The 15,737-nt window shown below is 39.8% G+C and overlaps 1 protein-coding gene across 10 annotated transcripts in view; it reads left to right on the top strand.

The window, feature by feature from the left end:
* The window catches only part of LOC113524874 (calcium-activated potassium channel subunit alpha-1), a 102,734-nt gene that overhangs the window by 9,764 nt on the left and 77,233 nt on the right, over positions 1–15,737 (top strand). The gene's annotated exons all lie outside the window — the stretch shown is intronic.

Genomic DNA, 15,737 nt, shown 5'->3' with positions numbered 1-15,737 from the left:
TACACTGCTGTAGTCCTTTACATACTATACACACTGCACACATTCCCTGTACATACACACACACACACACACACACACCCTTCTCATCAGCACGTCTTTAAAATAGTGTTTGAACGTTTGCTCTTTACGTCCCTCAGTGTGATTGTGAATATATTTGGGGGTTTTGTGATGTTCGTCTCTCTAACGCTGTACCATAAGGTTAATGATGGAACTGTAGAGTTCAGCGTAGAGAAGAATAAACTGTGTGCTAATTACAAGAATTACTAAATTACTAAAACTAAATACTAAAACTAAATACTAAAACTAAATTACTAAAACTAAATACTTAAATGACGGGAGATTAGATTAGAACACTATCAGACAAAGCCTTCTTTCCTCTGTAAAGATTATTCATTCCAAATATAATACATTATGTAAGAAACTGTTAACAATAAAAAAAATCATACATCGTAACAGTAGAAAATAATTTTTTTAACGATTTTCTAAAATTTATTTAAATACTGATTTTTTTGTTCTAATGTTTTTTAGCATTACATTTTAAACTGTCTAATTTTTCTGATCTAGTTCCTGCCAGTTCTGGTTTCAGTTCCCGGTTTAAAAAAAACATACATCCCTTAATCGCAGATGTTACAGATTGGTTTATTACTTTTTTATTTATATTTTTAAAATTTTTATAAAAGATTTTCTCATCTAGAGTTACAGATTATTATACTGCAGTTACATGTCTCTGTTGAATTTCAGCATTATACTGGAATTGCAGTTGTTTAATTTTAAGGTTTTAATTGTATTAAAACAACTAAACAAAATGTAAAAAAATGTATAAATCATTGTCAATAAAACCGAAACCATTAAATTAAAAAATGCTTTTTGTAATTGAAAATAAAATTAAAAACAAAGCAAAAAAAAGAAACAATCGCATCTGTTCCATCTCTACCGTTTATTTGCTAAAAACGGACTTGGACAGGTTTACAAAGTGACCTCGCTCTGATTGCCAAGAAAGTGTCACTTTAAAAAATCCTTGGACTTGATTTAATGTCGTTCAGTTAATTTAGTAAAGTGATAGTGCCTTTACAGAGCTGGCAAAAAGAGCTAGCGCTAAAACGCTAAGTCATGGTACGCTTATTAATGTCCCAAAAACAAGTTTTATCTTCTCAGTGCCAGACTTTCAGCCATCAGCTGTCTTATATATATATAATCTTATATTTCTCTGTGTTCTCTATCAGGTCAGATGTTGGGTTTTATTTTTAGCTTTAATACACACACACACACACACACACACACACTGATGCCTGAACTTTAAGCTCTTAAATTTGTGGAGAGTTCTTGGCTAATTAAGTGAATAGGTTGCACTGATTTATAAGCAGCACTCATCCACTGATGGAAACGAGTGCAGATTAAAAGGATGGAGAGATCATAGAGAGAGAGAGAGAGAGAGAGAGAGAGATTAAATGGATGTGAGGCTGAATAATGCAGAGGTCTGATGAAATTGTCTCGGCTCTAATGTGCTCCTGTGAGCTGAATGTTGATGTGGACGGATGGAGGCTTGGCATTGGGGCTAAACAGGGACGTGCCAGGCTTCATTTAACTGCACGAGATGAATTTTAGAATTTCAAAACCCCCCTTTAAGAACATTCAGTGATTAGAGACGAAGCAGAGGAGCTCGAGATTTAAGCTCATTTTAACTCTTTAGCTCATCTTTAGATCAGTTATTAGCTCATCAGTTCATTTCAGTTGGTTTTAGGTTTGTTTTAGCTGATCTTTAAGCTGATCTTGAATTTATTTTATCTGATCTTTAAACTGATCGTGAATTTATTTTATCTGATCTTTAAGCTGATCGTGAATTTATTTTATCTGATCTTTAAGCTGATCGTGAATTTATTTTATCTGATCTTTAAGCTGATCGTGAATTTATTTTATCTGATCTTTAAGCTGATCATGAATTTATTTTATCTGATCTTTAAGCTGATCATGAATTTATTTTATCTGATCTTTAAGATGATCATGAATTTATTTTATCTGATCTTTAAGCTGATCATGAATTTATTTCATCTGATCTTTAAGATGATCGTGAATTTATTTTATCTGATCTTTAAGCTGATCGTGAATTTATTTCATCTGATCTTTAAGCTGATCGTGAATTTATTTTATCTGATCTTTAAGCTCATCGTGAATTTATTTTATCTGATCTTTAAGCTGATCGTGAATTTATTTTATCTGATCTTTAAGCTGATCGTGAATTTATTTTAGCTGATCTTTAAGCTGATCGTGAATTTATTTCGGCTGATCTTTAAGCTGATCGTGAATTTATTTCGGCTGATCTTTAAGCTGATCGTGAATTTATTTCGGCTGATCTTTAAGCTGATCGTGAATTTATTTCGGCTGATCTTTAAGCTGATCGTGAATTTATTTCGGCTGATCTTTAAGCTGATCGTGAATTTATTTTATCTGATCTTTAAGCTGATTGTGAATTTATTTTATCTGATCTTTAAGCTGATTGTGAATTTATTTTATCTGATCTTTAATCTGATCATGAATTTATTTCAGCTGATCTTTAAGCTGATCATGAATTTATTTTAGCTGATCTTTAAGCTGATCATGAATTTATTTCAGCTGATCTTTAAGCTGATCATGAATTTATTTCAGCTGATCTTTAAGCTGATCATGAATTTATTTCAGCTGATCTTTAAGCTGATCATGAATTTATTTCAGCTGATCTTTAAGCTGATCATGAATTTATTTCAGCTGATTTTTAAACTGATCGTGAATTTATTTTATCTGATCTTTAAGCTGATCGTGAATTTATTTCAGCTGATCTTTAAGCTGATCGTGAATTTATTTTATCTGATCTTTAAGCTGATCGTGAATTTATTTCGGCTGATCTTTAAGCTGATCGTGAATTTATTTCAGCTGATTTTTAAACTGATCGTGAATTTATTTCAGCTGATCTTTAAGCTGATCATGAATTTATTTTATCTGATCTTTAAGCTGATCGTGAATTTATTTCGGCTGATCTTTAATCTGATCATGAATTTATTTTATCTGATCTTTAAGCTGATCTTGAATTTATTTTATCTGATCTTTAAGCTGATCGTGAATTTATTTTAGCTGATCTTTAAGCTGATCTTTAAGCTGATCGTGAATTTATTTTAGCTGATCTTTAAGCTGATCATGAATTTATTTTAGCTGATCTATAGCTTATGAGGTGATCTGTAAGCAGGAAGTGGACATTTGATACATTTGAGTTAGAAATAAAATGTGGACTCATGTGATCATTTTTGGAGAATTGGGCTGGAGTTCGGTTTCAGTCCGAGTGAAAATGAGCTAAACCCACATAAATTGCTCACTGCATTACGGCTGTGATGTTGATGAACTCGGTTCAGTGTGACAGGAACAGCAGGAGGTGTCTGTTCACTCCAAAACTCTGTCGCCTCTCATTTAGAAATCTGAATAATTTCTTACATGCGCCGCTTTGACGAACACAAATTAGTGTGTCGGGGAGGCGGGGGAGTGTGTCATAACACTCAGTGAGAAAGCTACTCATCATACCCTACACTCTGTACTGAATACTATACTCATCATACGCCACACTCTGTACTGAATACTATACTCATCATACGCCACACTCTGTACTGAATACTATACTCATCATACCCCACACTCTGTACTGAATACTATACTCATCATACCCCACACTCTGTACTGAATACTATACTCATCATACCCCACACTCTGTACTGAATACTATACTCATCCTACCCCACCCTGCGTACTGAATACTATACTCATCATACCCCACACTCTGTACTGAATACTATACTCATCCTACCCCACCCTGCGTACTGAATACTATACTCATCATACGCCACACTCTGTACTGAATACTATACTCATCATACGCCACACTCTGTACTGAATACTATACTCATCCTACCCCACACTCTGTACTGAATACTATACTCATCCTACCCCACACTCTGTACTGAATACTATACTCATCCTACCCCATACTCTGTACTGAATACTATACTCATCATACCCCACACTCTGTACTGAATACTATACTCATCATACCCCACCCTGCGTACTGAATACTATACTCATCATACCCCACCCTGCGTACTGAATACTATACTCATCATACCCCACCCTGCGTACTGAATACTATACTCATCATACCCCACACTCTGTACTGAATACTATACTCATCATACCCCACACTCTGTACTGAATACTATACTCATCATACCCTACACTCTGTACTGAATACTATACTCATCATACCCCACCCTGTGTACTGAATACTATACTCATCATACCCCACCCTGTGTACTGAATACTATACTCATCATACCCCACACTCTGTACTGAATACTATACTCATCATACCCCACCCTGTGTACTGAATACTATACTCATCATACCCCACCCTGCGTACTGAATACTATACTCATCCTACCCCACACTCTGTACTGAATACTATACTCATCCTACCCCACACTCTGTACTGAATACTATACTCATCATACCCTACACTCTGTACTGAATACTATACTCATCATACCCCACACTCTGTACTGAATACTATACTCATCATACCCCACACTCTGTACTGAATACTATACTCATCCTACCCCACCCTGTGTACTGAATACTATACTCATCATACGCCACACTCTGTACTGAATACTATACTCATCCTACCCCACACTCTGTACTGAATACTATACTCATCCTACCCCACACTCTGTACTGAATACTATACTCATCATACCCCACACTCTGTACTGAATACTATACTCATCATACGCCACACTCTGTACTGAATACTATACTCATCCTACCCCACACTCTGTACTGAATACTATACTCATCATACCCCACACTCTGTACTGAATACTATACTCATCATACCCCACACTGTGTACTGAATACTATACTCATCATACCCCACACTCTGTACTGAATACTATACTCATCATACCCCACCCTGCGTACTGAATACTATACTCATCATACCCCACACTCTGTACTGAATACTATACTCATCCTACCCCACACTCTGTACTGAATACTATACTCATCATACCCTACACTCTGTACTGAATACTATACTCATCATACCCCACACTGTGTACTGAATACTATACTCATCATACCCCACACTCTGTACTGAATACTATACTCATCCTACCCCACACTCTGTACTGAATACTATACTCATCATACGCCACACTCTGTACTGAATACTATACTCATCCTACCCCACACTCTGTACTGAATACTATACTCATCATACCCCACCCTGTGTACTGAACACTATACTCATCATACCCCACCCTGCGTACTGAATACTATCCTCATCCTACCCCACACTCTGTACTGAATACTATACTCATCCTACCCCACACTCTGTACTGAATACTATACTCATCATACCCCACACTCTGTACTGAATACTATACTCATCCTACCCCACACTCTGTACTGAATACTATACTCATCATACCCCACCCTGCGTACTGAACACTATACTCATCATACCCCACCCTGTGTACTGAATACTATACTCATCATACCCTACACTCTGTACTGAATACTATACTCATCATACCCCACACTCTGTACTGAATACTATACTCATCATACCCTACACTCTGTACTGAATACTATACTCATCATACCCTACACTCTGTACTGAATACTATACTCATCCTACCCCACCCTGCGTACTGAATACTATACTCATCATACCCCACACTCTGTACTGAATACTATACTCATCCTACCCCACACTCTGTACTGAATACTATACTCATCCTACCCCACACTCTGTACTGAATACTATACTCATCCTACCCCATACTCTGTACTGAATACTATACTCATCATACCCCACACTCTGTACTGAATACTATACTCATCATACCCCACACTCTGTACTGAATACTATACTCATCATACCCCACCCTGCGTACTGAATACTATACTCATCATACCCCACCCTGCGTACTGAATACTATACTCATCATACCCCACCCTGCGTACTGAATACTATACTCATCATACCCCACACTCTGTACTGAATACTATACTCATCATACCCCACACTCTGTACTGAATACTATACTCATCATACCCTACACTCTGTACTGAATACTATACTCATCATACCCCACCCTGTGTACTGAATACTATACTCATCATACCCTACACTCTGTACTGAATACTATACTCATCATACCCCACACTCTGTACTGAATACTATACTCATCATACCCCACCCTGCGTACTGAATACTATACTCATCATACCCCACACTCTGTACTGAATACTATACTCATCATACCCCACCCTGTGTACTGAATACTATACTCATCATACCCCACACTCTGTACTGAATACTATACTCATCATACCCCACCCTGTGTACTGAATACTATACTCATCCTACCCCACACTCTGTACTGAATACTATACTCATCATACCCCACCCTGTGTACTGAATACTATACTCATCATACCCCACACTCTGTACTGAATACTATACTCATCATACCCCACCCTGCGTACTGAATACTATCCTCATCCTACCCCACACTCTGTACTGAATACTATACTCATCCTACCCCACACTCTGTACTGAATACTATACTCATCATACCCTACACTCTGTACTGAATACTATACTCATCATACCCCACACTCTGTACTGAATACTATACTCATCATACCCCACACTCTGTACTGAATACTATACTCATCATACCCCACACTCTGTACTGAATACTATACTCATCCTACCCCACACTGTGTACTGAATACTATACTCATCATACCCCACACTCTGTACTGAATACTATACTCATCATACCCCACCCTGCGTACTGAACACTATACTCATCATACCCCACCCTGTGTACTGAATACTATACTCATCATACCCTACACTCTGTACTGAATACTATACTCATCATACCCCACACTCTGTACTGAATACTATACTCATCATACCCTACACTCTGTACTGAATACTATACTCATCATACCCTACACTCTGTACTGAATACTATACTCATCCTACCCCACCCTGCGTACTGAATACTATACTCATCATACCCCACACTCTGTACTGAATACTATACTCATCCTACCCCACACTCTGTACTGAATACTATACTCATCCTACCCCACACTCTGTACTGAATACTATACTCATCCTACCCCATACTCTGTACTGAATACTATACTCATCATACCCCACACTCTGTACTGAATACTATACTCATCATACCCCACACTCTGTACTGAATACTATACTCATCATACCCCACCCTGCGTACTGAATACTATACTCATCATACCCCACCCTGCGTACTGAATACTATACTCATCATACCCCACCCTGCGTACTGAATACTATACTCATCATACCCCACACTCTGTACTGAATACTATACTCATCATACCCCACACTCTGTACTGAATACTATACTCATCATACCCTACACTCTGTACTGAATACTATACTCATCATACCCCACCCTGTGTACTGAATACTATACTCATCATACCCCACCCTGTGTACTGAATACTATACTCATCATACCCCACACTCTGTACTGAATACTATACTCATCATACCCCACCCTTTGTACTAAATACTATACTCATCATACCCCACCCTGCGTACTGAATACTATACTCATCCTACCCCACACTCTGTACTGAATACTATACTCATCCTACCCCACACTCTGTACTGAATACTATACTCATCATACCCTACACTCTGTACTGAATACTATACTCATCATACCCCACACTCTGTACTGAATACTATACTCATCCTACCCCACACTGTGTACTGAATACTATACTCATCATACCCCACACTCTGTACTGAATACTATACTCATCATACCCTACACTCTGTACTGAATACTATACTCATCCTACCCCACACTCTGTACTGAATACTATACTCATCATACCCCACACTCTGTACTGAATACTATACTCATCCTACCCCACCCTGTGTACTGAATACTATACTCATCATACCCTACACTCTGTACTGAATACTATACTCATCATACCCCACACTCTGTACTGAATACTATACTCATCATACCCCACACTCTGTACTGAATACTATACTCATCATACCCCACCCTGCGTACTGAATACTATACTCATCATACCCCACCCTGCGTACTGAATACTATACTCATCATACCCCACCCTGCGTACTGAATACTATACTCATCATACCCCACACTCTGTACTGAATACTATACTCATCATACCCCACACTCTGTACTGAATACTATACTCATCATACCCTACACTCTGTACTGAATACTATACTCATCATACCCCACCCTGTGTACTGAATACTATACTCATCATACCCCACACTCTGTACTGAATACTATACTCATCATACGCCACACTCTGTACTGAATACTATACTCATCCTACCCCACACTCTGTACTGAATACTATACTCATCATACCCCACACTCTGTACTGAATACTATACTCATCATACCCCACACTGTGTACTGAATACTATACTCATCATACCCCACACTCTGTACTGAATACTATACTCATCATACCCCACCCTGCGTACTGAATACTATACTCATCATACCCCACACTCTGTACTGAATACTATACTCATCCTACCCCACACTCTGTACTGAATACTATACTCATCATACCCTACACTCTGTACTGAATACTATACTCATCATACCCCACACTGTGTACTGAATACTATACTCATCATACCCCACACTCTGTACTGAATACTATACTCATCCTACCCCACACTCTGTACTGAATACTATACTCATCATACGCCACACTCTGTACTGAATACTATACTCATCCTACCCCACACTCTGTACTGAATACTATACTCATCATACCCCACCCTGTGTACTGAACACTATACTCATCATACCCCACCCTGCGTACTGAATACTATACTCATCATACCCCACACTCTGTACTGAATACTATACTCATCATACCCCACCCTGCGTACTGAATACTATACTCATCATACCCCACCCTGTGTACTGAATACTATACTCATCCTACCCCACACTCTGTACTGAATACTATACTCATCATACCCCACCCTGCGTACTGAACACTATACTCATCATACCCCACCCTGTGTACTGAATACTATACTCATCATACCCTACACTCTGTACTGAATACTATACTCATCATACCCCACACTCTGTACTGAATACTATACTCATCATACCCTACACTCTGTACTGAATACTATACTCATCATACCCTACACTCTGTACTGAATACTATACTCATCCTACCCCACCCTGCGTACTGAATACTATACTCATCATACCCCACACTCTGTACTGAATACTATACTCATCCTACCCCACACTCTGTACTGAATACTATACTCATCCTACCCCACACTCTGTACTGAATACTATACTCATCCTACCCCATACTCTGTACTGAATACTATACTCATCATACCCCACACTCTGTACTGAATACTATACTCATCATACCCCACACTCTGTACTGAATACTATACTCATCATACCCCACCCTGCGTACTGAATACTATACTCATCATACCCCACCCTGCGTACTGAATACTATACTCATCATACCCCACCCTGCGTACTGAATACTATACTCATCATACCCCACACTCTGTACTGAATACTATACTCATCATACCCCACACTCTGTACTGAATACTATACTCATCATACCCCACACTCTGTACTGAATACTATACTCATCATACCCCACCCTGCGTACTGAATACTATACTCATCATACCCCACACTCTGTACTGAATACTATACTCATCATACCCCACCCTGTGTACTGAATACTATACTCATCATACCCCACACTCTGTACTGAATACTATACTCATCATACCCCACCCTGTGTACTGAATACTATACTCATCCTACCCCACACTCTGTACTGAATACTATACTCATCATACCCCACCCTGTGTACTGAATACTATACTCATCATACCCCACACTCTGTACTGAATACTATACTCATCATACCCCACCCTGCGTACTGAATACTATCCTCATCCTACCCCACACTCTGTACTGAATACTATACTCATCCTACCCCACACTCTGTACTGAATACTATACTCATCATACCCTACACTCTGTACTGAATACTATACTCATCATACCCCACACTCTGTACTGAATACTATACTCATCATACCCCACACTCTGTACTGAATACTATACTCATCATACCCCACACTCTGTACTGAATACTATACTCATCCTACCCCACACTGTGTACTGAATACTATACTCATCATACCCCACACTCTGTACTGAATACTATACTCATCATACCCCACCCTGCGTACTGAACACTATACTCATCATACCCCACCCTGTGTACTGAATACTATACTCATCATACCCTACACTCTGTACTGAATACTATACTCATCATACCCCACACTCTGTACTGAATACTATACTCATCATACCCTACACTCTGTACTGAATACTATACTCATCATACCCTACACTCTGTACTGAATACTATACTCATCCTACCCCACCCTGCGTACTGAATACTATACTCATCATACCCCACACTCTGTACTGAATACTATACTCATCCTACCCCACACTCTGTACTGAATACTATACTCATCCTACCCCACACTCTGTACTGAATACTATACTCATCCTACCCCATACTCTGTACTGAATACTATACTCATCATACCCCACACTCTGTACTGAATACTATACTCATCATACCCCACACTCTGTACTGAATACTATACTCATCATACCCCACCCTGCGTACTGAATACTATACTCATCATACCCCACCCTGCGTACTGAATACTATACTCATCATACCCCACCCTGCGTACTGAATACTATACTCATCATACCCCACACTCTGTACTGAATACTATACTCATCATACCCCACACTCTGTACTGAATACTATACTCATCATACCCCACCCTGCGTACTGAATACTATACTCATCATACCCCACACTGTGTACTGAATACTATACTCATCATACCCCACACTCTGTACTGAATACTATACTCATCATACCCCACCCTGCGTACTGAACACTATACTCATCATACCCCACCCTGTGTACTGAATACTATACTCATCATACCCTACACTCTGTACTGAATACTATACTCATCATACCCCACACTCTGTACTGAATACTATACTCATCATACCCTACACTCTGTACTGAATACTATACTCATCATACCCTACACTCTGTACTGAATACTATACTCATCCTACCCCACCCTGCGTACTGAATACTATACTCATCATACCCCACACTCTGTACTGAATACTATACTCATCCTACCCCACACTCTGTACTGAATACTATACTCATCCTACCCCACACTCTGTACTGAATACTATACTCATCCTACCCCATACTCTGTACTGAATACTATACTCATCATACCCCACACTCTGTACTGAATACTATACTCATCATACCCCACACTCTGTACTGAATACTATACTCATCATACCCCACCCTGCGTACTGAATACTATACTCATCATACCCCACCCTGCGTACTGAATACTATACTCATCATACCCCACCCTGCGTACTGAATACTATACTCATCATACCCCACACTCTGTACTGAATACTATACTCATCATACCCCACACTCTGTACTGAATACTATACTCATCATACCCTACACTCTGTACTGAATACTATACTCATCATACCCCACCCTGTGTACTGAATACTATACTCATCATACCCCACACTCTGTACTGAATACTATACTCATCATACCCCACACTCTGTACTGAATACTATACTCATCATACCCCACCCTTTGTACTAAATACTATACTCATCATACCCCACCCTGCGTACTGAATACTATACTCATCCTACCCCACACTCTGTACTGAATACTATACTCATCCTACCCCACACTCTGTACTGAATACTATACTCATCATACCCTACACTCTGTACTGAATACTATACTCATCATACCCCACACTCTGTACTGAATACTATACTCATCATACCCCACACTCTGTACTGAATACTATACTCATCCTACCCCACACTGTGTACTGAATACTATACTCATCATACCCCACACTCTGTACTGAATACTATACTCATCATACCCTACACTCTGTACTGAATACTATACTCATCATACCCCACACTCTGTACTGAATACTATACTCATCATACCCCACCCTGCGTACTGAATACTATCCTCATCCTACCCCACACTCTGTACTGAATACTATACTCATCCTACCCCACACTCTGTACTGAATACTATACTCATCATACCCCACACTCTGTACTGAATACTATACTCATCCTACCCCACCCTGTGTACTGAATACTATACTCATCATACCCTACACTCTGTACTGAATACTATACTCATCATACCCCACACTCTGTACTGAATACTATACTCATCATACCCCACACTCTGTACTGAATACTATACTCATCATACCCCACCCTGCGTACTGAATACTATACTCATCATACCCCACCATGCGTACTGAATACTATACTCATCATACCCCACCCTGCGTACTGAATACTATACTCATCATACCCCACACTCTGTACTGAATACTATACTCATCATACCCCACACTCTGTACTGAATACTATACTCATCATACCCTACACTCTGTACTGAATACTATACTCATCATACCCCACCCTGTGTACTGAATACTATACTCATCATACCCCACACTCTGTACTGAATACTATACTCATCATACCCCACACTCTGTACTGAATACTATACTCATCATACCCCACCCTTTGTACTGAATACTATACTCATCATACCCCACCCTGCGTACTGAATACTATACTCATCCTACCCCACACTCTGTACTGAATACTATACTCATCCTACCCCACACTCTGTACTGAATACTATACTCATCATACCCTACACTCTGTACTGAATACTATACTCATCATACCCCACACTCTGTACTGAATACTATACTCATCATACCCCACACTCTGTACTGAATACTATACTCATCCTACCCCACACTGTGTACTGAATACTATACTCATCATACCCCACACTCTGTACTGAATACTATACTCATCATACCCTACACTCTGTACTGAATACTATACTCATCCTACCCCACACTCTGTACTGAATACTATACTCATCATACCCCACACTCTGTACTGAATACTATACTCATCCTACCCCACCCTGTGTACTGAATACTATACTCATCATACCCCACACTCTGTACTGAATACTATACTCATCATACCCCACACTCTGTACTGAATACTATACTCATCATACCCCACACTCTGTACTGAACACTATACTCATCATACCCCACCCTGTGTACTGAATACTATACTCATCATACCCCACACTCTGTACTGAACACTATACTCATCATACCCCACACTCTGTACTGAACACTATACTCATCATACCCCACACTCTGTACTGAACACTATACTCATCATACCCCACCCTGTGTACTGAATACTATACTCATCATACCCCACACTCTGTACTGAACACTATACTCATCATACCCCACCCTGTGTACTGAATACTATACTCATCATACCCCACACTCTGTACTGAATACTATACTCATCATACCCCACACTCTGTACTGAATACTATACTCATCATACCCTACACTATGTACTGAATGGGATGGAGCAGATGTGTGTGTGTCACCCTGAAGGAACAGACTGTAACAGAGTGAGGTGGATGAGTGATGCTAATAGATTTAGGTGGTATAATTTAGTGCAGGGGGTTTATGTGTAGGAGATGCCAGAGTGAATAAGTGATGAGATTAATGACACACTGCACATCTCTGATTCACCACCTCATCCTCACACGCTCTTTAATTACAGAGCTGCAGCAATCTCGGCCGTCACGTCTCTGAACTTTACCATCTTATGCATTAAATATTTATTCTTAGGGTTCATTATGGTGATGCCAATTACACACAGCACCATCACACCAATGATACTGTTTTTTAAACCAATAATACTGATACAACCACTGTACACCCACTCTCTCTCTCTCTCTCTCTCTCTCTCTCTCTCTCTCTCTGTGTTGTGCTGTTATTCATACTGCAATCTGTAGCTATATTTGTCTGTCTGTCTGTCCTTCTGTTTGTCTCTTGGTCTGTCTGTCTGTGTCTACCTGTCTGTCTGTCTCTCTATGTTTCTCTGTCTTTTATCTGTCTATCTATCTTTCTGCCTTTCTGAGTCTGTTTATTTGTCTACCTGTCATGTCTGTTTCTCTGCCTGTCTTTCTGTCTATCTGTCTGTCTCTCTATCTGTCTGTCTGTCTGTCAACCTGTCTGTTTCTTGGACTGTCTCTTTGCTTGTCTGTCTCTCTACCTGCATCTCTGTGAATGCGGAGGCTGTAATCTTGATTAATGTGCGTTGTAGTGAAGTACGTTCTTGTAATTTCCCATCATGCCCTCCACCATCCGTCTCTCTCATCACCTGTCTCATTGAATATGTACGCAGAGGAGGAGAAGGGAAACAATCATCCATCATTATTCTATGTTTTTCATGGGTTTTATTGTGTTTATTTCATGGATATCCACTAGCCTTGTCACGTTCCTATTTTGAGACACGACTGAAACAACTCCTTGAGACAACTTCTCACTATGACACGTGGAAACTTTTAAACAGTGATGTGTAAATCAAACTAATGTTATATTAACTAATGTTATTTTCTATATTTATTTTTTAAATAACAAGCTGCAGTAGAGAGCTGCTCGTATTCTGCCTGCTTTCCACAGCGCTGTCGAATTCTGGATTGTGATTGGTCAGAAGTGTTGATTAATTTTCTATAACAGCAGCTCTGACAGTAGTGCAGCTGCAAATCACAGGTTTATATTAATGCACTCGTTCTGATACAGTGTGTGTGTGTGTAATTTGTGTAAGAGTGCTGCATATCTGTGTGTGCGAATGTGTGCGTTAATTAAAGCCAAGTCACTTGTGTGGTTCATTAGAAATGTCTGACATTTAACACTAACACCTTCTGCCCTTTACTTCATGTGTGTGATATATTTGTGTATGTGCCTAGAGTCTTCTCTTCCTCCAACCTTTTTGCTCTGTGTGTGTGTTCACACACCTCAGTCTCAGTGGGAAATACACAGGAGACTCTAATTAGGACCTTTGGCTTCAGCACAGGGACGTGTGTGTGTGTGCGTGTGTGAAGGAGAAGCTGTTATTTATTACATATACATTACAGCACTGTGAAATTCTTTTCTTCACATATCTCCGCTTGTTAGGAGGTTGGTGTCAGAGCACAGGGTCAGCCACGATACCGCACAGGGTCAGCCATGATACCGCACCCTGGAGGGTTAAGGACATTACTCAAGGGCAGGGGTTCGCAGTCCTAGGGCTTGAACCCCCAACCTTCTGATCAGTAACCCGGAGCCTTAACCGTTGAGCCACAACTTCCATGAAGCTCTCTTGCTCCTTTGTAACCCGCCCAGTCCTTTCTAACCCCGCCCTGATCTCTCTAAACCCCGCCCTGATCTCTCTAACCCAGTCCAGTCATTTCTAACCCCGCCCTGATCTCTCTAACCCAGTCCAGTCGTGTCTAACTCCACCCTGTCCTTTCTACCCCTGTCT

Source organism: Pangasianodon hypophthalmus, chromosome 12 (assembly GCF_027358585.1).
Source record: "Pangasianodon hypophthalmus isolate fPanHyp1 chromosome 12, fPanHyp1.pri, whole genome shotgun sequence".
Classification (NCBI taxonomy): domain Eukaryota; kingdom Metazoa; phylum Chordata; class Actinopteri; order Siluriformes; family Pangasiidae; genus Pangasianodon; species Pangasianodon hypophthalmus.
The sequence above is the reverse complement of the archived record's forward strand: the minus strand, read 5'-3'. Positions and strand labels throughout refer to the sequence as shown.